General features: G+C 41.4%; 1 long non-coding RNA gene across 1 annotated transcript in view; it reads right to left on the bottom strand.

The window, feature by feature from the left end:
* LOC104001703 (uncharacterized) overlaps positions 1 to 23,378 on the bottom strand; it is an 81,216-nt gene that overhangs the window by 8,878 nt on the left and 48,960 nt on the right. Inside the window, exons 3-8 of the long non-coding RNA XR_001708308.3 lie at positions 17,974 to 18,026; positions 13,365 to 13,476; positions 13,176 to 13,244; positions 5,816 to 5,912; positions 5,462 to 5,576; positions 529 to 653 (exon numbers count right to left, since the gene is read on the bottom strand). This is a non-coding gene — a long non-coding RNA (uncharacterized LOC104001703). The remainder of the gene's footprint in view (positions 1 to 528; positions 654 to 5,461; positions 5,577 to 5,815; positions 5,913 to 13,175; positions 13,245 to 13,364; positions 13,477 to 17,973; positions 18,027 to 23,378) is intronic.

A 23,378-nucleotide genomic window follows, 5' to 3' on the forward strand; every position in this document is an offset into this window, starting at 1 on the left:
GCCATTTTTCCAATAAGGAGAGTGAGGCACAGAGCAATAATTGCTCAAGATTGAAATCTAGCCTCTCTGTGTTTTTTACTTCACTCTCCAATATGAGCATTTTTCAGTCGCAGAAATTATTTTTCTATGGCATCACTTTAAAGGGTTCACCATGATTTCATGGTAGAGTGGACACAGTATCTTTGAGCACACAGGGTCTGTGCTCATCTCTGTGGCAGAGTTCTGCAAACTCTTTTTTCTTAAAAGGGAAGAGAATACATATTCTCCGTTGTGCTGACCCTGGGGTCCTGTTGCAAGTACTCAGCTCTGCTGCTGTGGCACGTGCAAGTAGCCATAGACAGTACAGAACCCAACAAAATTTCATTTGCAAAAACAGGAGGTGAGCTGAATTTGGCAAGCGGGCTGTAGTTTGCTGCCTGCACCTTGCTATAAGGTCTCACACCTAGTAAATACTCAATGGATACAGTCATTGTTATTGATGTTATCTATCAAAATAGCTTTAACAATATATGATAATAATATACATACGTCTCTGAGCCAACTTCTCCAGTACAGACACAAAATCGTGGAGAACAGTGATTCTTCAACTTTACAGTGCATGAGAATCCATGGAACTTCTTAACAATGCAGAAGCGGCCTCATCTGCAAAGAACCTGATGCAGATAATCTGAGTTAGAGCCCAAGAACTGGCAAAAAAAAAAAAAAAAAGAAGAAGAAGAAGAATCTGCTATTTAAAATTAGAGCCCAAGAATTAATTGGCAAAAAAAAAAAAAAGAAGAAGAAGAAGAACAAAGAAGAAGAAGAATCTGCTATTTAAAATTAGAGCCCAAGAATTAATTGGCAAAAAAAAAAAAGAAGAAGAAAAAGAAAGAAGAAGAATCTGTTACTTAAAAGAGCATTCCCGGGTGGCCCTGATGATGGAGAACTGGGGTGAGCATGCTTACAAAAAACACTAAGCGTTTGCTTAGATGAATCATGTACTGAAAAGCAATGAAAGACGTCATGGGAAAGGCTGGCAGGAAACTCATGAGTAGGGAGGAGCCAAGTCATGTCCCTGGCAGGACAGTCCTTCAGCCACTTTAGGGTGTCCCTGGAAGGGACAGTGACTAGATAGGCATGGTGGAGTGTTGAGAACAACAGATCTCATTGGGAAAGCATCTACTATGTGCCAGGTGGTTCCCCTGGGTTAACTCAATTCTTTCAACAACTCTTACATCTGTCCCCTCCCCATCAGAATGCAGCAGGGAGGAGCAGAGCTTGCCTACCAATGGGCAAGATGCTGGTGTCAGGGTTTGTGTTCTTGCCACTTCTTCGCAGAACCCGCATGAAGATCTGGGAGTTTGGGGCATGGAAAAACTGGGACACAGAGGGTGAACTGGGCTCAGAGTGGAGAAGGGACCCATGGGTGTTCAAGGCCTCAAGACCCAAATAGGTCTGGAGGAAAAGAGCCTGGCTTTCCAGCCAGCTCTTGATCATGTTGACTGGCTGATTTCTCAAGAGTCCCAAGGGGAAGTTCTCAGATTTCCAATTCTAAGCAAGGGAATAACGGTTCTTAGTATCAAGGTCACATGACCCACTCTACAGCACACCTGTACCAGGATCCAGAGCCTAGTGCCTGAGTTCTTGCTGTGGTTTGGCAAAGAGATTCCTGCTACTTCAATTTTCACTGAATGGCCACCCCTGAGCATGCAGACGAGGCTTGATAAATTATAGCTGAATTCCCCTGGTGCCCAAATCTTTTTTTTCCTCATTTACAGTACTTTAGCACTGGCAGTAATAAAAGCAAAAATTGTCACAGGTAGACACTTTCTCCATTGAAAAGGATTTAATCTTCCCAGCATTCCCGTGGTAATCATGTGAGAATTAATGCATATTTCCCGGAAATTTCACATCTATCAAATGTTATACCCATTTTAGAGATGTGGAAATCAAGGCTCAGGAAGACTATATGATGTTTTTCCTCAAATTGTAAAGTTATAAGTAGAGGAGGCAGGATGTTAATGATACATTTAACCACCGTGACATGAGCCTTTTTAGTTTCAAAACACTCACTCATGTATGATTTCGTTTGCACCTTACTCACAGCAACCTGTGGCTTGTTCAATGGTAAAGTCCTGGTTCTCAAAAGTGATTTCCAGACCAGCAGCATCCACAGCGCTTGAACTTGTTCAAAATGCAAATTTATCGGACTCACTGCTAGACCCAATGACTCAGAAATTTGCAGAAAGAGAGATTCAGAAATCTGCATTTTAACAAGCCCTCCAGGCTATTGTGATACAAACTCACAGTTGAGAATGAGAGTGTAAGGAATTCTTTTTATAGATGAGGGAACAAACGGACAGAGAGGTCAAGCAGCCTGTCCAAGGTTGCAGAGGCAGTGGTTGTGGAGCTGGGCCTTAACCCCATTGTTTATGGTTTCTAATGAGAGACACCTGGGAGAAGCATTAAAATGCAGTTGCCCTGGTCCTCTCTAGACCGACTGACTCAAGATCTCCAGGGCTAGGGCCCCAACTTTGTCTTTCAGCAAACTTCCAGGTGAGTCTAGGGTTTTAGAATTCTTCCATAGTTCCTGTTGGACTATACTCGTGTAGTTATTTTCTCTTCCCACTGTCCGGCTTCCTTCTTTTCTTGCTCCCACATCCCTTCATTTTTTTCCCCTTCTCCTATACTTTGGGCCTCTCTCCAAAACTAGCTAGTTGTTCATAACTAGTTTGTTGCAGAGAAACTAGAAGAAACCCAGGGTACCATGTCTTATACCTCTCCGTTTTTAAGCTGGTTAATAAAAAGTAATTAAAAGTCATCCACAAATATGTTTGTTGTTAGAATTTCAAACAGTATAGAATTCTAGAGATTTTTAGAGAGTAAAAGCTGTTTTTCTTCTGATCCTTCCCAAAACCAGGCCACCCCCAATTACTGTTAATAGTTTAGTGTGTAACGTTCCAGACATCTAAATTTTTTATTCAAATAAATATATGCAGATACACACTCAGAGGATAATTCAAAACAGAAATGGAACCACACTATTCCTATTATACTGTGACGTGGCTCACTTAATAGATATTTTATACATTCCTTTGTGTGATTTTGTTTGTTTGTTTTTTATTTATCTTTTTTTAATTTTACTTTAAGTTCTGGGATACATGTGCAGAACATGCAAGTTTGTTACACAGGTATACACGTGCCATGGTGGTTTGCTGCACCTATCAACCCATCATCTAGGTTTTTAAGTCCCGCATGCATTAGGTATTTGTCCTAATGCTCTCCCTCCCCTAGCCCCCCATCCCCTGACAGGCCCCCGTGTGTGACGTTCCCTTCCCTGTGTCCAGGTGTTCTCATTGTTTAACTCCCACTTATGAGTGAGAACATGCAGTGTTTGCTTTTTTGTTCCTGTATTAGTTTGCTGAGAACGATGGCTTCCCTGCAAAGGACATGAACCCATTCTTTGTTATGGCTGCATAATATTCCACAGTGTATATGTGCCACATTTTCTTTATCCAGTCTATCATTAATAGGCATTTGGGTTGATTCCAAGTCTTTGCTATTGTGAACAGTGGCTCAATAAACATATGTGTGCATGTGTCTTTATAGTAGAATGATTTATAATCCTTTGGGTATATAATACAAATAAATACAGCATATTCTTGCTAATGGTTATAGAGGATACCACTTTTGAAAGTATATGAATGAGTTGAATTAGTCACGAATAGATGGTCATTTTTGTAGCTTCCTATTTTTCACTATTGTAAACAGCATGACCCTAAATATGTGCTTGTACATATGCTTTTGTTTGTTTGTTTGTTTTAAGACAGGGTCTCACTCATTCTATTGTCCAGGTTGGAGTGCAGTGGTACAACCTTGGCTCACTGTAACCTCTGCCTCCTCGGTTCAAGTGATTCTCCTGCCTCAGCCTCCAGAATAGCTGACATTACAGGTGTATGCCACCACACCTGGATAATTTTTGTATTTTTAGTAAAGATGGGGTTTCACCATGTCGGCCAGGCTGGTCTCAAACCCCTGACCCCATGTGATACCCCCACTTCGGCCTCCCGAAGTGCTGGTATTACAGGCATGTGCCACCATACCCGGCCCATATGCTTCTTTGAATATGTGTGGTCTGAAAGGTGAATTGCTTTGGAGAGAAAATACTGGGATTCAACCTTCTGTCCACTTGGCAATTTTCTTCCATTCTTTTCCAGTCAGAGATTTCTATGCCTAGGAGGGTAATTGACACAGAATGACAGCTACTATTTTCACTGCTGCTTTTCCTTTTTACCTGCTTTTGGGGAGTAAGGGAGAGTTGAAAACTAAAATGGATGTACTCTCTTGCCAAAGTGGGAAGATTGTCATGAAGGCCAGCTCAAGCTTCAAGACAAAAGCTACTAATAGTGCTCTTGACATCATTCTTAGAGAGAAAGAAGATGCGCTTACTGATTGAAAAACTTGGCAGTTTTTAGCAACAAGGAAAAGTTGGTGAATTTTCCCAGGTTAAGTGTGAAACATGACAGAGCTTGGGTGAGCTGCTCTGACTCCTTATTCATTGTTGCTATTTTCTTTTTTTTTTTCTTTTTTTAAATTATACTTTAAGTTCTGGGATACACGTGCAGAACATGCAGGTTTGTTACATAGGTATACACGTGCCTTGGTGGTTTGCTGAACTCACATCTGAACCGGTCATCTACTCATTGTTGCTATTTTCTATGAAGTCCCAACCCCCTGTGATTTCAGTATAAACACCATACAGCCACCCACACCCCACCGGCTCCCTATGACTCAGTCACATGCTCATCCCCGAGTCATTAGAGAATGGAAATCATGAGCAAGATCTGGCTCACACCCAGGGAGTGACAAAGCATGTCCAGAAAATCAGGGATTCCCCTTCTGCCAAGGAGGCGCGAGTGGAGACAGCCAATTCTCCATGGTCAGGAGGGGGATGTTTCAAAGCTCCAGGCCTCTGAGGTTGGCAGAACTGCATGTTGTTTTGGGAAACTGTGCATTGCAGCAATTGTGAGAGAACAGAACTGTCTTCGAGGCAAGAGAAATAACAGAGCTGAAATAGACCATGCAATAATGGTGAACTGTAATCTCAGGTCTCATTGGCGCCATGCTCTTAATTATAAATAGTATTTGAAACCCATTTTTCTCCCTCTTTAATGATAACAACTAAGTTTGTTAAGTAGTTACTCTGTTTTAGGCACTGTCCTAGGGAATTAGAACACTATAAGTATTTTGGACAACAATTTGATCCTCAGGACAACGCTTTTGGTAGGATTATTGTGATCTTCACTGAAAATTGAAGAAACTGAGTCTCAGAGGCTAGACAAGGACTTTGTTACACAGTTAAGAGAGTGTGAATCCCAGGCTTTGTGAAAGATTAAAACAAGCACAAAATAAAAGGTTCCAATGCATGTTACAAATCGTTACTGAAAAGGAGCAAATGCATTTAACCTCAAAGTTAGCTCACAGTTTCTGAAGGTCAAGAATCTGGAAGCAGCTTAACTGCATGGTTCTGCTTCAGAGTCTCTCATGACATGGCAGTCAAGTAGTCAGATGGGCTGTCGTCTCATTTGAAGGCTTGACTGGGGGAAATTCATTTCAATGCTTATTCATGTGGCTGTTGGCAGGAAGTCTCAGATTCTCACTATGTAGGTCTCTCTTCAGGGCTGCCCCCAAAATAGCTCCCCCCACCTGCCCCCCACCCTGCCCCCCACCATGATCAGTTGAAAGACAGAGAGGGGAGAAGAGAGCAGGGAGGAGGGAGAAGGGAGGAAGAAAAAAGGAGAGCAGGAAAGGGGGGGATGGGGGAGAGATAATATACCTGCAATTTCTTTTGTTATCTAATCTCAGAGGTGAAACACCATCACTTCTGCTGTATGCCATTGGTGAGACCAACCCTGGTATAATGTGGGAGGGAACTACACAAGGATAGGACTATTAGAAACTGGTTACCATAAGAATACATCTCTCTGCTAGAAAATCTTTGTGGTCTTCATGTGAAACAACACACCAAGGACCTAGTATCCTTTATTTTTTCTCTCCATCCATCACTCCGACCAATGTCAAATATATACAATTGGAGGGAACATTTCTTGCCAAAGAATGAGGAGCTTCTATGTTGATTCTGCACGGGAATATCACCCAATAAACTTTGTTCCTGTCAACTCAGTCTCCTTAACAAATAGGCAGGTAGCATTGTCTTCCCTTTTACCACCTTGAATCAAGGATGCTGGTTATTCTAACTCCAATTCCATCTCGAAAGTTAATTCTCTACCTTGCTCTGCCCTCTTTGTGATGCACGCAGACTATGAAACTCATGTTCCCTTACCCCTGGCTTTCAGTTGGGTTTGACCAATGATAAACACCAGCAGAAGACTGAGGGTGGCAAGCTTGGGTATCAATGCCTCTACTCCCTCTCTGCTTCTGTATTATATATCTGAAAGGGTTTGTGGTTCCCCATGTCTACACCACTCACTGGGTGACCTCACCTCCATGGCTCCAGCTTTCCCTGGACCCCAAGGGTCCTTTTCCTCCCACTGCCCCTTGTGTTCCAGGGTTGGTGACAACTTCCTGCTGTTAGAAGTCCCTGATGGTGCTTCATCATCCATTTCTGGTTCTCCTAACTCAGCTCACAATTCTGTAAATAGCCCTTATGGAAATGTCTCTCAGTTAAACAGCTGAACGCATTTTTTTTTTTTTCTGCTGGGATCCTAGCTCCATAGACAATGAAATGGGCTCTGACTCCCACACCTTTGTTTCTTCACACTTCAAGACGATCCTTTAAACATGTATAAGTGTACAGAAGGGCATAAGGCTCACTTTCGTAAACATGGGATTTGAGAAATCCCTCGAGACATATTATGGGGTATGAGGATTCATATGACCTAGGATTCACATGGCCCTGACCACCACATCAACCTCGCAGAACCTTTTTGAATCATCAAAAGTTTTATGCATTTTAAATGTGGAATGCATGAACGTGGGCTTTAAGAGGATTTCCAGTGGATGATTACCTAGGGCACTGAAATGTGAGGAGCTTGTTGGCAGGAAGTCTCTTCCTCATCCCCCAAATCCCACCTCCCTACCAAAACCAATCACAGTTCGCAATTTGAGTTATGTAACACTGTGTATGGCCTCCTCTTTATTATAATTTCCTCATAGGAATCCTTATTGTTTTTTCTTTCTGAGGAAAGAAGGTAGAGGAAACCTAAGTTTAAGAACATCCCTTCCTTAGACGAATAAAATGTAGTAGTCTTCTATTACTGATCGTGTCTAAGAGAAAAGAAAAATAGCAAAGCTGGCAATGATTTTGCAAATCACTCCCTCTTACATTCATTCATCCATTCACTTATTCATTCCGAGATCTGTACCTTGTGTTAGGGAGGTTCTGAGGGTGCACAAATAAATCCGATGGGGTATCTTCCCTCAAGGAGCCCACAGTTAAGAGAAATTAAGCAGACAAGAGCAAAACAGTCAAAGTAAAGAAGAGCTTTTTGTCATTGTATTTGTTTGTTTGTTTTTTTAAATCTAGACTTTCTCTCTTTTCCTCTACCACAGAAGGTCAAACTGAGGGCGCATTCTTCCACGTGCTGTGTTCCATAAGAGTAGATTAAATAATTAGGATGATTTTGTTCATATTTAAGAAGCCATTTCTCAGGCAGGCTTTATGGAGGAGGGGTGGAGAATGAGGGCACAAAAACCCAGGAGAAAACCATTCTAATTAAACCATACCTCCAAGCTAAAGGAAATCTCTATTAAAAAAATTTTTTTTATTAAATAAGCAAACAAAATCCTCTCACTTCCCCTCTTTGATGAATCCTTGCTTCACGGCGGTTCCTGAAGTCACAACAGTACATGGGACCATTAGTCCAATCACCACCTATCAACTCAAGCTGGAGGAAGACAAATGAAGCTTTCTCCCTTTTTCCCTACACAACTTTAACACCACAATTACAGACGTACACATCAAGGTAGGAAGATTGTTGTTGTTGTTGCTTGTTGTTTGTATTTTGGTAGAGCTTCTTTTATCTTTTGTTCTTGGAATTTAAAAGATCTAAGGGAGTTGACCTGGAAAGATATTTATACTTTATTGGAGAATGGGAAAAGTTGTTTACTGAAAGATATATACAGTTTCATCTCACTTTTATGGACATGTAAGTGCATGCCCGTGTGTGTCTGGGTGTATATATAATACTTAAGAATGTACAGAAAATGTGGATGAATATAAATTAAAAGGTAGTTTTCATTTTAAGTAACAAAATTGCAGATCATTGTTATTTTTCTCTTTGTGTTTATATGTTTTTTTTTTCAAATTTTTAACCTTTTAATATTGCTACCACTTATGGAATACTTGCTATGTGTTTTCATAAGTGCTGTTTACATCCATTACCTCATATAATCCTTTCAGATACCCCACGGAGAGGGGTCCTATTACTGTTCCCATTATGCAGATCAAAAAAGTGAAGTCCAGAAAGATTAAGACTCTTGTGTAAGGTCACAAAACTCATAAGTTGTAAGTTTAAGATTGGATCGGCCAGGTTCTGTGGCTCACGCCTGTAATCCCAACACCTTGGGAAGCCAAGGCGGGCAGATCACGAGGTCAGGAGATCGAGACCATCCTGGTCAACATGGTGAAACCCCATTCCTCCTAAAAATACAAAAATTAGCCAGGTGTGGTGGCGCGGGCGTATAGTCCCAGCTACTTGCAAGGCTGAGGCAGGAGAATCACTTGAACCTGGGAGGCAGAGGTTGCAGTGAGCCGAGATTGAGTCACTGCACTCTAGCCTAGTGACAGAGCAAGACTCCATCTCAAAAAAAAAAAAAAAAAAAAAAAAGGGATTGTGTTTTTCATGTGAAGATATTTTTTAAAACATTATCTAGAGAAAGAACTGTGGAATTAATTCCTAAGAAACCAATTTAGAGAGTTAAAGGGAAGGGCAAAACTCACACTCATTTGAAAACTCCCTACCACATTTTCTAGAAGCCAAGTTGTTTGGCCAAAGCTCCAGATATTGGTGTGGTTAAAATGAAGTGAGAAAAAAGCAGACCAGCAAAGAGCACGATGCCATTTTTCTAAGAGAGAGAGAAAGAGAGAGAGTGTTATATTTTCATCTAAGATGATTTTCATTATAAGATTCAATATTGATTTGATGTCCTCTTTTATTTAGAGGGGTATGAGATGAGTGGTGTGAAATATTAAATATATGTACCTATCCTTTATTTTAAGATATGTCCTGATCTCAGACATCAGGAGAGCAGGTGTGTACCTTAGAATCAAGGAATACTCATGGCAGATAATCTTTGCAGAAATAAGGACCAAAGGCCCGGCATGGTGGCTCAGGCCTGTAATCTCAGCACTTTAGGAGGCCGAGGTAGCTGGATTACTTGAGGTCATTTGAGACCAGCCTGGCCAACATGGCGAAACCACGTCTTTACTAATAATATATAAATTTGCTGGGTGTGTTGGTGGGCACCTGAAATCCCAGCTACTCGGGAGGCTGAAGAATTGCTTGAACTCGGGAGGTGGAGGTTGCAGTGAGCCAAGATTGCACCATTTCACTCTAACCTGGGCGACAGAGTGAGATTCTGTCAAGAAGAAAGAAAGAAAGAAAGAAAGAAAGAAAGAAAGAAAGAAAGAAAGAAAGAAAGAAAGAAAGAGGAAGGAAGGAAGGAAGGAAGGAAAGAAGGAGGGAGGGAGGGAAGGAAGGAAGGAAAGAATGGAGGGAGGGAGAAAGGGAGGGAAGGTGGGAGGGAGGGAGGGAAGGAAGGAAGGAGGGAAGCAAGGAAGGAGCAAAATATTCCAAGGAACAAAATATTCCTTATTATCTCTGCATTTCCCATGTTTTCTACATTGAATCCTTATCACTTTTGTCATAATTAAAAGTTTATTTTAAAGACAAAGTAATTGCACTCAAAAACATCTTTCTGCATTATACCCCATCTCTCATTATACTCCTTTTCTTTGTATGAACCCACAGGGGCAGAGATCTGTAGACCTCTCTGTTCCTAGAAGGGTTAAGCTATGTTTCTGGAGACCACTAGTATTTGACCTACAGCTGACCCATTTTACAGATGAGAAAAAGAAGAATCAAGTCAAATACAAGTTAGAATTCTCAGCCCTTATATTTTAGCAAGGGTCTTTTTGTTGTCTAACAACCTACTTTATAACCCCAAGAGGGTGGTGGATAGAAAGAGAGATATGAAAGGAAAAATCTCATAGAACACCCCAAACAAAAGCAAAGTAGAGAAAAACCTCTTGGAAGGTGACACTAGCTACAATGTTGCTGGAGTAAATATCCAGGGCCAGTCATTTGGAGACCTTTACTCTCCTAATGTAACTCAGTTCTATTCACTTTTCACGTTTGAGTGTCTTCCTCATTTCCTCACCTGTATATCTTCCTTGTCCCTTATAGCACCTCCTTCCTTGCATCTTCAAGTTACCATGGTTCCTCCGGCCTTAGCTTTGCCCCACACAATCTCTCTGTACAACCTTTTAGCTCCCAAACTTCCCTGTCACCGCCACTCAGTGTCCTCCCAGCTAACTTACAGAAAGAGAGAGAATTACATTGGCCTGTTCACCTTCATCTGTGCCAAGTAACACCACCAGTGACAGCTCAGCTGAAAGGCAACCTATAAAAGACTTGCCCTGAGTCCATGGTGATCCTTATTTCCTTGTATATTGACACCACTCATGCATTTATGGGATCATTCATTGATTCATTCAACAACTATGTACTGAGCACCAACTCTCTGGTAGTTCTAAGCACTGGGAATATAACAGTAGACAAAACAGGCAACAGTGACACAGTGTGTGTAGGGGGGTCAGGCATTAAATATGATATGTATGTAAATTACATAGTGTATTTGATAGGAATAAATAAGGCAGAGTGAAGTGGAGGGGGAGGTATTAGGGAGGTTATGATTTTAAATAAGATGGCCAGGATAGGCCTCCCCAAGGTGATATTTGAACAACAATTGGGGGTAAGGGAGTATTCCATGATGCCATCTCAGGAAGGAGTTTCAGGCAGAGGAGGCAGTGAGTGCAAAGGTCCTGAGGTGGCAATCATGCCTGGTATGTTTGAGGAGCATTATGGGAAGTCTGTGCCTCTGGAGGAGAGTGAGGAAAAGAACTGTGCAGGAGATGAAATCAGATACCCCCTAGCAGGTGGAGGGTAGGTGGCCAGGTAGAGCCTGTGGGTCATTGTAAGCAATTTGGGTTTTCCCCTCCTTAGTCTAATAAAAAAGAATATTTCACCAAAGCACTTTAAGAGCCCCTCTTTGCACATGTATGGAGGTGTTAAAAACAGAAAAAGGCTACAACAACTTTTCTTTGGGGGAAGAAAAGCTAAAATCATTATGCAGATAAAGTGCATAGAAAGTCCCAGTTGTGGTGCTGGCATGTGTACACACACATATACACATGTATGCGTGCCTGCTCTCTCTCTCTCTCTCACACACACACACACACACACTGTCCTCCCCGAGAAGTAGGGGTGATATAAATAGAGACATGGCGACGGTGAAGGTGGCAGCCTGGAGCCTTGGGCTGAGGTCGGATGAAGCCGCGGCACTAATGCTAATGAATTCTGATGATTTGGAGCGGTCATTAAACTAATAAGCCCATCTACAAATTAGCACAGCGGTTGCAGCCAGCGAACATTTAATCAGGCCACCTTCATTATTTTAGACACGGCACACTTGGCGAAAGTGGCTGTAGGAGACGAGACTGGGGACCCTCATCTGATAATTTTATCACTTGCCTGCCAGAGCGTGAAGGAATCAGCGTGATGAAGTTGCCCTGTTGGTTTCTTTCCCTGCCAGAAGGGAATGCCAGGGAAAAGCAAGCCTTCGTCTCCTCTATAATTACATGATCCCCATCTTTTTAAAAAATGTCTTGTGATACATTCATGATTTCCAATTTTGAATGTACTCTTAGAGTTTTGCTAGTTGGTGTCTACCTTCTAAAGAGCTTCTGTGCTTCAATTCCTCCCGTTCTCTCTCCACCTCCCTCTCCTACCAAAAATTGATCCAACCCCTGGCCCAGCAACCCCACCCTTGCAAACCTCAGCTCAGACAAGGCCATGCATGAGGAAGGAGGGTGGTGGGTGCCCATGGAGATTTTCAATTCCTCTCTTGAAATTTCTAGCCACACTCTCTTTTACATATGCCCCAGCATTCCCTGAAATGCCACCTTTTCTGGGCCAGTTTGTAATCTCTGTGGCCTGATCAAAGATGAGGGTGACCAACTCACCTTGGGTTTCCTGGGACTTTTAGCACTGAAAGTCCCATGTCCTAGGAATTCCTTAGTCCCTGGCAAACTGGGACTGCTGGTCCCCGTGTCAGAGATTCAGCATCATTTCCTTCTCATAGTGGGCTTCAGTTTTTTGAGTGTAGTTTGGGTTTATGTGGTTGTTATTAACAAAGGATGAAATGCTGTTTCCCATAAGCAGCTCTCCCTCTCTCTCTTTCTCTCTCTCTCTTCCCCTATATTTTTTCTCTCTGATTCTGTCTCAATTTCTTCCTCTCATTAGGAAGATTAGATGAGTTAACGCTCCATGCATGGGAAAGTTCTGTAAAGATAATTGCATCCAACCCCTTGATTTTAAAAACAACTCAAAATCGACATCACAGAGTGCATGGGGCGGGGCTTTCCCAGCCGGGAGGAGCTGCATGTGGAAACTGAGGCTTAGAGAGTTAAATACTGCACTCAGGATGCCGCAGGCTCGTCCTCGGTGGTCCCTTGCTTCATCCCCAGGCCTGCCTGACTCCAAACACTGCCCTGGTAGGCACTGTCTTCTATGGCCTTAGGGAGCCACTTAACTTCAGTTTCTCCATAATACAAAAAGATAAATAATCCCTGCATTTTCTTCCTCACAGGAAGATTTAGGGTGGAATGAACAAACATACTATAGACGGTTCTCTCCAGGAAAAGCAAGTGGTGAACAGTCTAATCATCATTGTGTTTACCCAGGTCCTTTCCCTGGGGTATTCACTTTTCTCTGCCTTAGATAGAAAGAGTGTGTGTGTGTGTGTGTGTTGTGTGTGTGTGTGTGTGTGTGTGTGTTTATTAGCTACTGCTGAACAATTTCTCCATAGTTCTCAGAGAAAGTGGCCCTCTGTAGGCATAAGAGGGATAGAACATTGATCCTACAAAAGCATGCAAAGCTAACAGCTGTTCTTACCTTTACAAACACTTCTTTCAGGCCTGGGGGGGCCTCCTGGTTGGAGGATCAGGGAATTAGGCCATGAAGCTGCAGAAACAGGGCAGAAGAAGAATTAAGTAAATAAACATGCCATTTGAAGGTGATTAAGTGGTTGACAGGAACCCCATCGTGGGTGGGTTAATTGATCAATATTTACTGAATCCTTACATTAGAGGCCATCCTGAGTCTTTAGAAGATGTCATTCTTGCTGCAGAGGTAATGGAAAAGATCTTCAGAAAGCCAAGACTCCAGTCCCGGCATTTGGCAATCTATACCCTTTCTGAAATGATAATGCCCACGATCATTTATTGAGCATTTACTAGGACCCATGATGTACATTATCGAATGTGCATTATTGGTAAATATATATAATAGATAAATATACATAATATATTTTATTTTAAAATATACATTATGAAGTGTATGTTATTTTTATTGGATTCTCACTGTAATCTCTATGAGAAAACTGAGACTCAGAGAAGCTAAGTGACTTACCTGCTGGAATGCAGGCTTCTGCGTACACTTCTCAACTTCCACGGATTCTGCCTCCCTTCGCCTGAGTATCATTCCAGATAGGCTAGAGCAGAACTCTGGGATTCTTATTATGTGCACAGATCACCTGAGGCCCCTTATTAAAATGCAGCTCCTAGATCTGGGTGCAGTGGCCCATGCCTGTAATCCCAGCACTTTGGGAGGCTGAGGTGGGTGGATCGTTTGAGGTCAGGAGTTCAAGACCAGACAGGCCAATATGGTGAAATCCTGTCTCTACCAAAAAATACAAAAATTGGCTGGGCATGGTGGTGCATCCCTGTAGTCCCAGCTACTCAGGAGGCTGAGGCATGAGAATCGCTTGAACCCAAGAGGCGGAGGCTGCAGTGAGCTGAGATCTCACCACTGCACTCCAGCCTGGGTGACAGAGTGAGACTCTGTCTCAAAAAAACAAAAACAAAAACAAAAAAACTAAAAAACAAAACAAAACAAATGCAGTCCCTGATTCAGCAGGTCTGAAAGAAGGGTCCAAGATTCTGAATTTCTAACAAACCCCCAGATGAGGCTGATGCAGCCAGTCTGCAGGTCACTCTTTGAGTGTCAAGGGGCTAGGATTTGTGGCAGTAACAAACATCCCCCAAATCTTGATGGATTGAAATAACAAGGGCTCATTTCTTGTGCATGCTGTATGTTCATCACAGGCTGGCTGAGGGCTCTGCTCCATGCCATCCTCCCTTTAAGAATAAGGATAATGGAGGAACTATCATTTGGAATATTGCCATTCTCAAGAGCAGAGGAAAAAAGATCTCTGGTGGATCTCACACTGGCATTAAATGCCCATCAAGAAGTTCACAACTCATTGGCTAGATTTAATCACGTGACCCTAACTAACTGCAAGGAGATCTGAGATTGTCTATAACATTTGGGAAAGATGAAGAGCCAGAAATATTTGATAAGCATCAGTAAAACCATCACAGCCTCCTACAAGTAAATCCAACAAGTGTTTACCAAGCGCTGATTAAACAACCAGCACTATGGGTGATATTCAAAAAACTCTTCGCTCCCTTTCTTGTGAACCCTGGCTACTTCAACAATAAAAAGGAAAAAATCTGAATGACAGTTCGAATTACATGCACACAAAAGGCACATCAAAATTTTGCAACTTTAAAATATGCAGTGACTACAAAGGATCTTTTTGACTTATGCAAAATTTGAATTGCACAAGACTTTCCAAAATAAAAACTATTGCATAAGCTGGGAGTGACTGTGTTTTAAATGGAGATCACTCTGTACGCACATTTTTGCATACTGTCTTTTTTTCTTATCATTTCTATATCTTGGATTTTATAGATGACATCATTTTCTCAGGCTGTAATATTCTATGATGTATTTAACCAGTCTTTTTTGTTGAATATTCAGGTTCTAATTTTTTTGGCCATTATATTTTTTTCTTCTTTAAGAACACAGTACATCATTAACTCTAGTCACTTGGTTGTAAAGCTGATCTTCTGAATTTATTCCTGTTATCTAATTGAAATTTTGTGTCTTTTGGCAAACATCTCCCCAACAACCACACCCCCTCCACCAGCCCCTGAAAACCAGCATTCTACTTTCTGTTTATATGGGTTAAATGTTTTTAGATTCCACATATAAATGAGAGATCATGCAATATTTGTCGTTCTGTGGCTGGCTTATTTCACTTAGCATAATGTCCTCCAGTTTCTTGCACATTGCCACAAATGGCAGGATTTTTAAAATAAAGCTGAATATTATTCCGCAGTGTATATCTACCACATTTTCTTCATCTGTATGTTGTTCTTTTAGTGGACATAGGTTGCTTCCATAACTTGGCTGTTGTGACTAATGCTGCCACGAACATGGGAGGTGGGAGTTCAGCTATCTCTCTGACATGCTGATTTCACTTCCTTTGGATGTATAACCAGTAGTGAGATTTCTGGATCATATGGTAGCTCTATTTTTTTTTTTTTTTTTTTTTTTTTTTTTTTTGAGACAGAGTTTTGCTCTTGTTGCCCAGGCTGGAGTGCAATGGCATGATCTCAGCTGGCAACCTCCACCTCCTGGGTTCAAGCGATTCTCCTGCCTCAGCCTCCCAAGTAGCTGGGATTACAGGCATGCGCTACCATGCCCGGCTAATTTTGTATTTTTAGTAGAGACGAGGATTCACCATGTTGGTCAGGCTGGTCTTGAACTCCCGACCTCAGGTGATATGTCCACCTGGGCCTCCCAAAGTGCTGGGATTACAGGCGTGAGCCGCCACGCCCGGCCTCTATTTTTAATTTTTTGAGGAACCTCCATACTGTTTTCCATAAAGGTCATACCAACTCTGCTATTATTTGCAACAATGAATTAGCTGATGGCAAAATATTTCTGCATATTTATTTCTTTAGAAAAAAACACTAAAAGTAGAATCATCCAGTTAAGAAAAATGAATGCTTTTAAGAGTTTTGCTATGCAGTGTCAAAATGCTACCCTAGAGCTTATACCAATTCAGATTCCCATCAGCATTCTATGAATGTCCATTTCATCACACTCTCACAAGAATGATAAGTAGGTTTTAATCACAAATTTGAGAGTAAAATATGTTATTGCAATTATGGCTTGTGTTTCTCTGGTAACTAATGTGTGTGAATATATCTAGTTTTAAATATTCATTAGCAAAATTTTCATTCTCTTTCACTTATTAGTTTATGTCCCAGTTCCATTTTATTTTGCTTTGGGGTTTTAGAATTTTGCTTATTCTATGACTGCTTTATGTAAAAGAGCACTTAACCCTTCGTTGAATATATATGTAGCTAAAATTATTTCCAGTATGTCTCTTGCCTTTTAGTTATCTTTTTAAAATAAATAAATAAATAAATAAATAAATAAATAAATAAATAAATAATACTGGGGAGACCTGATTTGGTGTAAGTGCTGAGGGAACAATTTGACAATATGTATTGAAAGTTTTTAAAACTTAATGCTCCTTGAATAAGCAATTCCACTTATGGAAATTTTTCCTAAGGAAATCCAAATGAATCTGCCAAAATATTCAGGTACCTGGTTAATCATTGTAGTGCTGCAAATGATAGCAAAATGAGGTCTTTATTTAGTGAGACCTACCCATTCTTTCTTTCCTTGTGTTTCCTTTTTATTGTTTATATCAATGTTATACTAAGAGACATAAAGATGATGTCATTTTACTATTCTTTGAAGTTTTCTTTTTTGCTTAATTAAAAATGGATAGATAGATAAAACAAACATGGATAGCTATATGATAGTAGATGATAGGTAGGTACGTAGATAGATTAGATTAGATAGATAGATAGATAGATAGATAGATGATAGAGATAGATGATAGATAGATAGATAGATAGATAGATAGATAGATAGATAGATAGACAGACAGACAGATAGATACACAGATAATAGGTGGGGTGAATGGATGGGTAGATAATCATATATATAATTATGTATATAAATACTGTGTATATAGATACACAGATACATATATGTATGCATGTATGTATACACACACACAGAAGGAGAGACAGAAAGGGGGAGAGAGAGAGACAGAGACAGAAACAGTGTCAGAGAGAGACAGAGGGAGAGAAAGAGAGAGCGAGAGAGATCCACTGGTTCCCTATATTGAATGTACATGAGGATCACATGCAGAGCTTTAGTAACTTACACAAGTCTGGGCTCCTCCTCCAGAAAGAATGATTCAGTGGGGTTGGGTGGGGCCCAGGCATGGAGGAAAGAGCGTGAGCAGTGGTACTAGGAACAGAAGCCAAGAATCAGAGAAAAAACAAGGGGGCAGCTGAGTCACCTCCAAAGCAGAGAGCTAGAGTTCAGAATGAGCAAGCTCCTGCCTAACTGAAAGTAAAATCCACACTCCGCCGAACGGCACTGAGGCTGCATTCCCACCCAGCCCTGGAGCATTGCTCAGAGCCCACCTTGTCCCAGGCTCCCCAGCCTCAACCCTCCCAGTTCCCCTGGTTTTTGTTTCTGTTTCCCCAAAATGCCAAGCCGGTTCCTGTCCCAGGATCTTTGTTCCTGAGCTTCTCTCTGCCTGAGACATGGCTGTTTCTCATTATTTATTTAACAAAGTACAAAAGGCATATCCTCAGGGGCACCCTTCCTGGACCCTTTCTTTCAAACACCACCCCAGTTCCTCATAACCAGGTACTTCCTGCCTCATGACCACATCTTGGGGCTCTCTCCTCCATCCCTCTCCATGGCTCAGTTCTCTCCATCTCTTTCTCACCTAACCAGGGCACCTGCTCACCTCTTCAGCTTCTGCTGTGGGTTGTCAGTAATTCAAGTCCACCAGGCTCATCTCTGGAAAGGACAATGGGGATGGTGTCACATCATCTTCCAAGTATGACTTTCAGTTTCTCTTCACCTATCGATGTGCTATTATGCCAAAAGCCTGTCTGCCCTCTTGCTCTCTCTGCCTTCAGTTGTATTGCCAAATGTGCCTTTTATTACCCTATCCTTGGTGTATGCCATTCTGGAGTGTGGGTAGGAAATACTGCACCCCGTATGTGAATTGTTCCACTGATCTCTTGAAAACCTAGAGTGAGAACATATTTAATGAGGACCTACCATGTTCTAGGTATTGTGATGGGCAATGAAGATTAAGATGTTCTCCCATTAGTCAAGGATCTTTCAGGCACTCTTCAGTTTGCCACAGTTCCGGCGACTCCCTATCGTTCCCTTTAGTCTGCTTTACACATTTCTTACTCGCCATGTCCCTGTCGCCATTTGAGATTCTAATATTTGTTGTTGAAATTGTTAAGAAGTTTACAGCAGGTTTTAAGCGGAGATGTGACAGGGATCTGTTTTGTTATTTATAGGGGACATAGACATGTAAACACAATTCCAGTTCTGTAAATGTCATTAATCATGTACTATTTGTTGAGCACCTTCTATGTGCCTGGCCTGTTGAAGTCCTGGGCACTGTTTTAGGTGCTATGACAAGAGTAAGGCAGAATGCCTTAAGAATGTACCAGAGGATCCCTTTACTCACTTCGAGGATTCAGATGGGATTTCCTGATGGAAGGTGGTGACTAAGAGCGAAAGAGTCTGCAAGGGATAAAATGCTCCAGGCAGAAGAAATAGAAAATGCAAAGCTCAGGGTTAAGAACATGGGGAGTTTGAGGAGGTAAGAGCAGTTCAGTAGGCAATGCAGGGGGTAATAGGAATTCAGAGTCTGGAAGGATAAATAAGGGCCAGTGGTTCCAAACTGCAGATTCAAGAGCCAAACGCTACCCTTCAAAATGTGTGTTTTGGGGCATTCATGTGCTGTTGAAAAATATTTTTGAAATGGTTATCATTCAAAAATGGGCAGATTTCACACAAACATATAAACTTTCAACTTATATTTTAAATGCGGGAAAATCTGGTCACAGTGGGCTCAGATTTGCATGTGTCAACTGTCAGCCAAGAACATGTATCTTCTACTTCTTGTCTCTCTAATTTGCCATAGTCTCCACCCATCTCTACTGCTTCACACTTGTCTTCCACTTCTCTCATTTATACTCCCTGCCTGGTCTCTGCACACAGTTATGCTTCTGATACCTGTTGTTGGGATAGAGAAGTCAGCAGAGGCCAGATTCCCTAGACCCTTGAAGGCTGTTTTGTCTTTATCTTTAAAGCAATGAGGATCTGTTAAACCATTTGAAAGAGGGGAACAATTGGACTTTTGTGATTTGAAAAAGAACTCTCTGGTATATAATATGCTCACCAGAAGACAGGACCTGGACTATTCATAGTAGTAGAATTTATAAGAATTCCTGGCTGGGGCGCGGTGGCTCATGCCTGTAATCCCAGCACTTTGAGAGGCCGAGTTGGGTGGATCACGAGGTCAGGAGTTCAAGACCAGCCTGGCCAACAGGGTGAAACCCCATTTCTACTAAAAATACAAAAATTAGCTGGGCATAGTGGCATGTGCCTGTAATCCCAGCTACTCGGGGGGCTGAGGCAGGAGAATTGCTTAAACCAGGACCCGGGAGGCAGAGGTTGCAGTGAGCCGAGATCACGCCACTGCACTCCAGCCTGGGCTACAGAGCGAGACTCCATCTCAGAAATAAATAAATAAATAAATAAATAAATAAAATAAAAATCAAGAATTCCTAACTGAAAACTTCCCAATGCCTGTTAACAGTAGAATTAAGAAATCATTGAATAACTGTGGTCTATTCACACAATGAGTCCTATGCAGAGATTAAAAAGAATGATCTACAACTACCCACAATAACACAAATGACTCTCACAAAAATAAGACACAAGAGAGGGCATGCCTTAAAATTCCACTTAGGTAAAGTATAAAAAGAAATCAAACTAGTTTATGGTGTTACAAGTCCAGATACCAGTTGCCCTCGGGCAAAGAGGGATACAGGGGTTTGATGAGGTTCTGTTTCTCATGGGTGCTGGTTACATGATGTGTTTAGTTTGTGGCAATTTATTAAGCTGGACACTTGAGACCTGTGCCATTCTCTGATGGTACATGAATTTAAATATTTTTAAAATGAACTTTTTTGGTACCATTTTAGAAATGTTGGTGGCTGGCCCAAGATAGTGGTTCTCAAACTTTTCAAGAATGGAGTTAAAAAATGATAAATAGGAGATAAAACCTACTAAACTTGGATTTGTAGAGATGAATGATGAATGGGGGTAGAGGGAGATTTGGGGGCAGAAAAAACAACATGAGAACAACGACGGCAGTTGGAGGGTTCCAGGTATGTTCAGAAGAAAAAGGGAAATCATTCATCTCGACTCTTAATAAAGTGGAGTGAGAATAACAGGAAACTACACAGATATCCCCCTACACCAAGTCAGGGATTCAAAGGAACTCAAAGGAAAAATAAATGCATAATTTGCTGATGAAACATTTACTTGCTTAAAAAATGTCACATGATTTAAAAACACATGTAATAAGAATGGATGTGTGCCATGGAAAGTTGTCCCCCATAAATTTCCTCTAAAGGTGTCTAAAGTATCCTTCCTTTCCTTCAGGTACCATCTGCTTTAGGACTCTCTCTGCTTCCTCCTCTCCTCTCCAACCTCACAAATATCTTTATCAAATTCTTGTTGAAACATGGAAAAGAAAAATATTTCCAGCAGTGAAAGCTTTAACTTGTCACCTCCTGTTCTTCTCGAATTTCTAAAGCACGGAGGCCCAGAGAATATGTTTCCAATATCCTCTCGTCTCTCTCTGTTAGCATTTTGCTCCCTTCTACACCAAGGAGGTTCTGACCCCTGGTGTCTCTTGGGGATGAGGGGTTTGGAGTGGGGTCAGGCTTGTCAGAAAGGGAGAAGCCACGGCCGCCTTGAACAGCCCACGTCCCCCGGCTCCTTTAATACATTTAACCTGGAAGAGGCATTGCTCCAGCCAAGATTAGATTACGGGGTTGGTGAAGGTGGCCTAACAAATGGCAAATGGTGGCATGTGAGGCTGAGCTAATCTCTGTTGACACGCATCTAATGCAAGGCCCGTGTTGAAGGCAGCGGGTCCCGTCTGCAGCTCCAGTCTGCCTTGATGACCAAAGGGGGAGGCGAGGCCCAGGGAAAGCCACTGAGATGCCTGTCTCTTTCAATCTGAGAGCGCCTGGAGTGTGCACGTCATTATTTAAAGGTCTCCTGGTACCAGCTAAATGTCTCTGCTTCCTATGGGCACTGAGGTCGATTTCAGCTTTTCTCAGAATGAGCTTTTGATTATTGGAATTCTCTAAAATCATGTTCACCTCCCTGGAAGTCTGAGAATTATATCATTCATTCATTCAACGAATTTGGATTAATTTCTCTGTTGTGCAGAGCCCTAGTAGAGGTGCGTCAGACTCCAATTCTTTGTTCCCTGTGAAAGTCACATAGATAAGTCCAACTCTACTATCTCCTACGAGAAGTTGGACAGATTTAAATTTTTCAAGTCCCAGTTTCCTCATCTAGTGCTTGTCTGGCTCCTACATTTACTCCAGGGCCCTTGATATGGATTTGTGTCCCTGCCCAAATCTCATATTGAATTATAATACCCAATGTTGGAGGAGGGGTCTGGTGAGAGGTGATTGGATCATGGGGGTGGATTTACCACTTGCTGTTCTCATGATAGTGAGTGAGTCCTCACAAGATCTGCTTGTTTATAAGTGTGTAACACCTCCACCTTAGCTCTCTTCCTCCTGCTCTGGGCATCTAAGATGTTGCCTGCTTCCCCTTTGCCTCCCATCATGATTGTAAGTTTCCCAAGGCCTCCCCAGAATGTGTACAGCCTGTAGAAATGTGAGCCAATTAAACCTCTTTTCTTTTTGTAAATTACCCCGTCTCAGATAGTTCTGTATAGCAATGAGAGAATGGATGAATACAGCCCTGCACATGCTAGTAACTATTTGTAGAACAGGATCATCTATAGAATAAACACAGCTGACTAGAAATACACATGCCCAGAAGAATTTAGTAGCCTAATCATGTATCCAAATGCCATCTACATGTTATATTTTGTGGCAAAAATTTGTCATCTCTACTTTCCCCTTGCTTCCATCCCACTAACTAGAATGTAAGATCCACAAAGGCAAGGATTCTCAAGCACCTGGATTAGTGGCTGAATTGTTGTTAGAAGTATAATAAATATTTGGAAAGCATCTATCAAATAGTGAGTTAATGAGTAAATGAATGAATGAATAAATGAATGGAAACATTTATTGGATCAATCCTCCTGGAAGGTAGACCATTGACATATTTAACATCTCTGCATATCATTTTATTTCCCTTCTCTCTTTTTCAATAAGATCAATTCTTCTGCCTTTTAAATATTAATTAAGCTATCACACATTTGGTACCATGTAGCCAGGCTCTGTGGCCAGATAATCTGGGCTTCAATTTTACCTTCATCACCTGTTAATTGGGTGATTTTGGCAAGTCATTAGGCCTCTCTGTGTGTCCAATAACTCAGTTGTAGAATGGAGGAAATTACCAACTACTCAGTTAGGTTGGTGTGAGGTTCAAATGAGTTTATACATGTAAAGTGCTAAAAACAGTGCCTCACACATTGGTAGCTATTACAAATGTTCATAAGTGTTGAATAATGTTGATATTTAGTAAAGTAAATCTATTTGAGAGAGGCTGGGTGTATAATGGCTCATGCCTGTAATCCCAGCACTTTTGGAGGCCAAGGCAGGATTGTTGAGCAGAGTCCAGGACTTCAAGACCAGCCTGGGTAACATAGTTAGACCCTGTCTATATAAAAAAATCACATACACGCGCGCGCACACACACACACACACACACACACACACAACTACTGAGAATAAAGAAACTACAAATAATATTAGAAAACAGAAAGAAAAATATAAACATGAGGGCTAGTTTTAACCACTTTAATGAGGTATGACTGATGTTCAAAAACCTGCACATATTTAATGTATACAACTTGAGAAGTGTGGAAATAGGCATACACTCGTGAAACCATCACCACAATCAATGTCATAAACACATCTATCACCTTCAAAAGGCTTCTCCCACCCTTTTTATTTGTTATTACTATTTTTTGTGATAAAAACAGGCAACATAAGATCTAATCTCTTAACAAACTTTTAAGTATGTAATATAGTATTATTAACTGTAGGCACTATACTGTACAGTAGATCTCTAGGAGTTGTTTATCTCATATAACTAAACTTTGTACCCTTTGACCAACAG

This window comes from Pan troglodytes, chromosome 10, assembly GCF_028858775.2.
Source record: "Pan troglodytes isolate AG18354 chromosome 10, NHGRI_mPanTro3-v2.0_pri, whole genome shotgun sequence".
NCBI classification, from domain to species: domain Eukaryota; kingdom Metazoa; phylum Chordata; class Mammalia; order Primates; family Hominidae; genus Pan; species Pan troglodytes.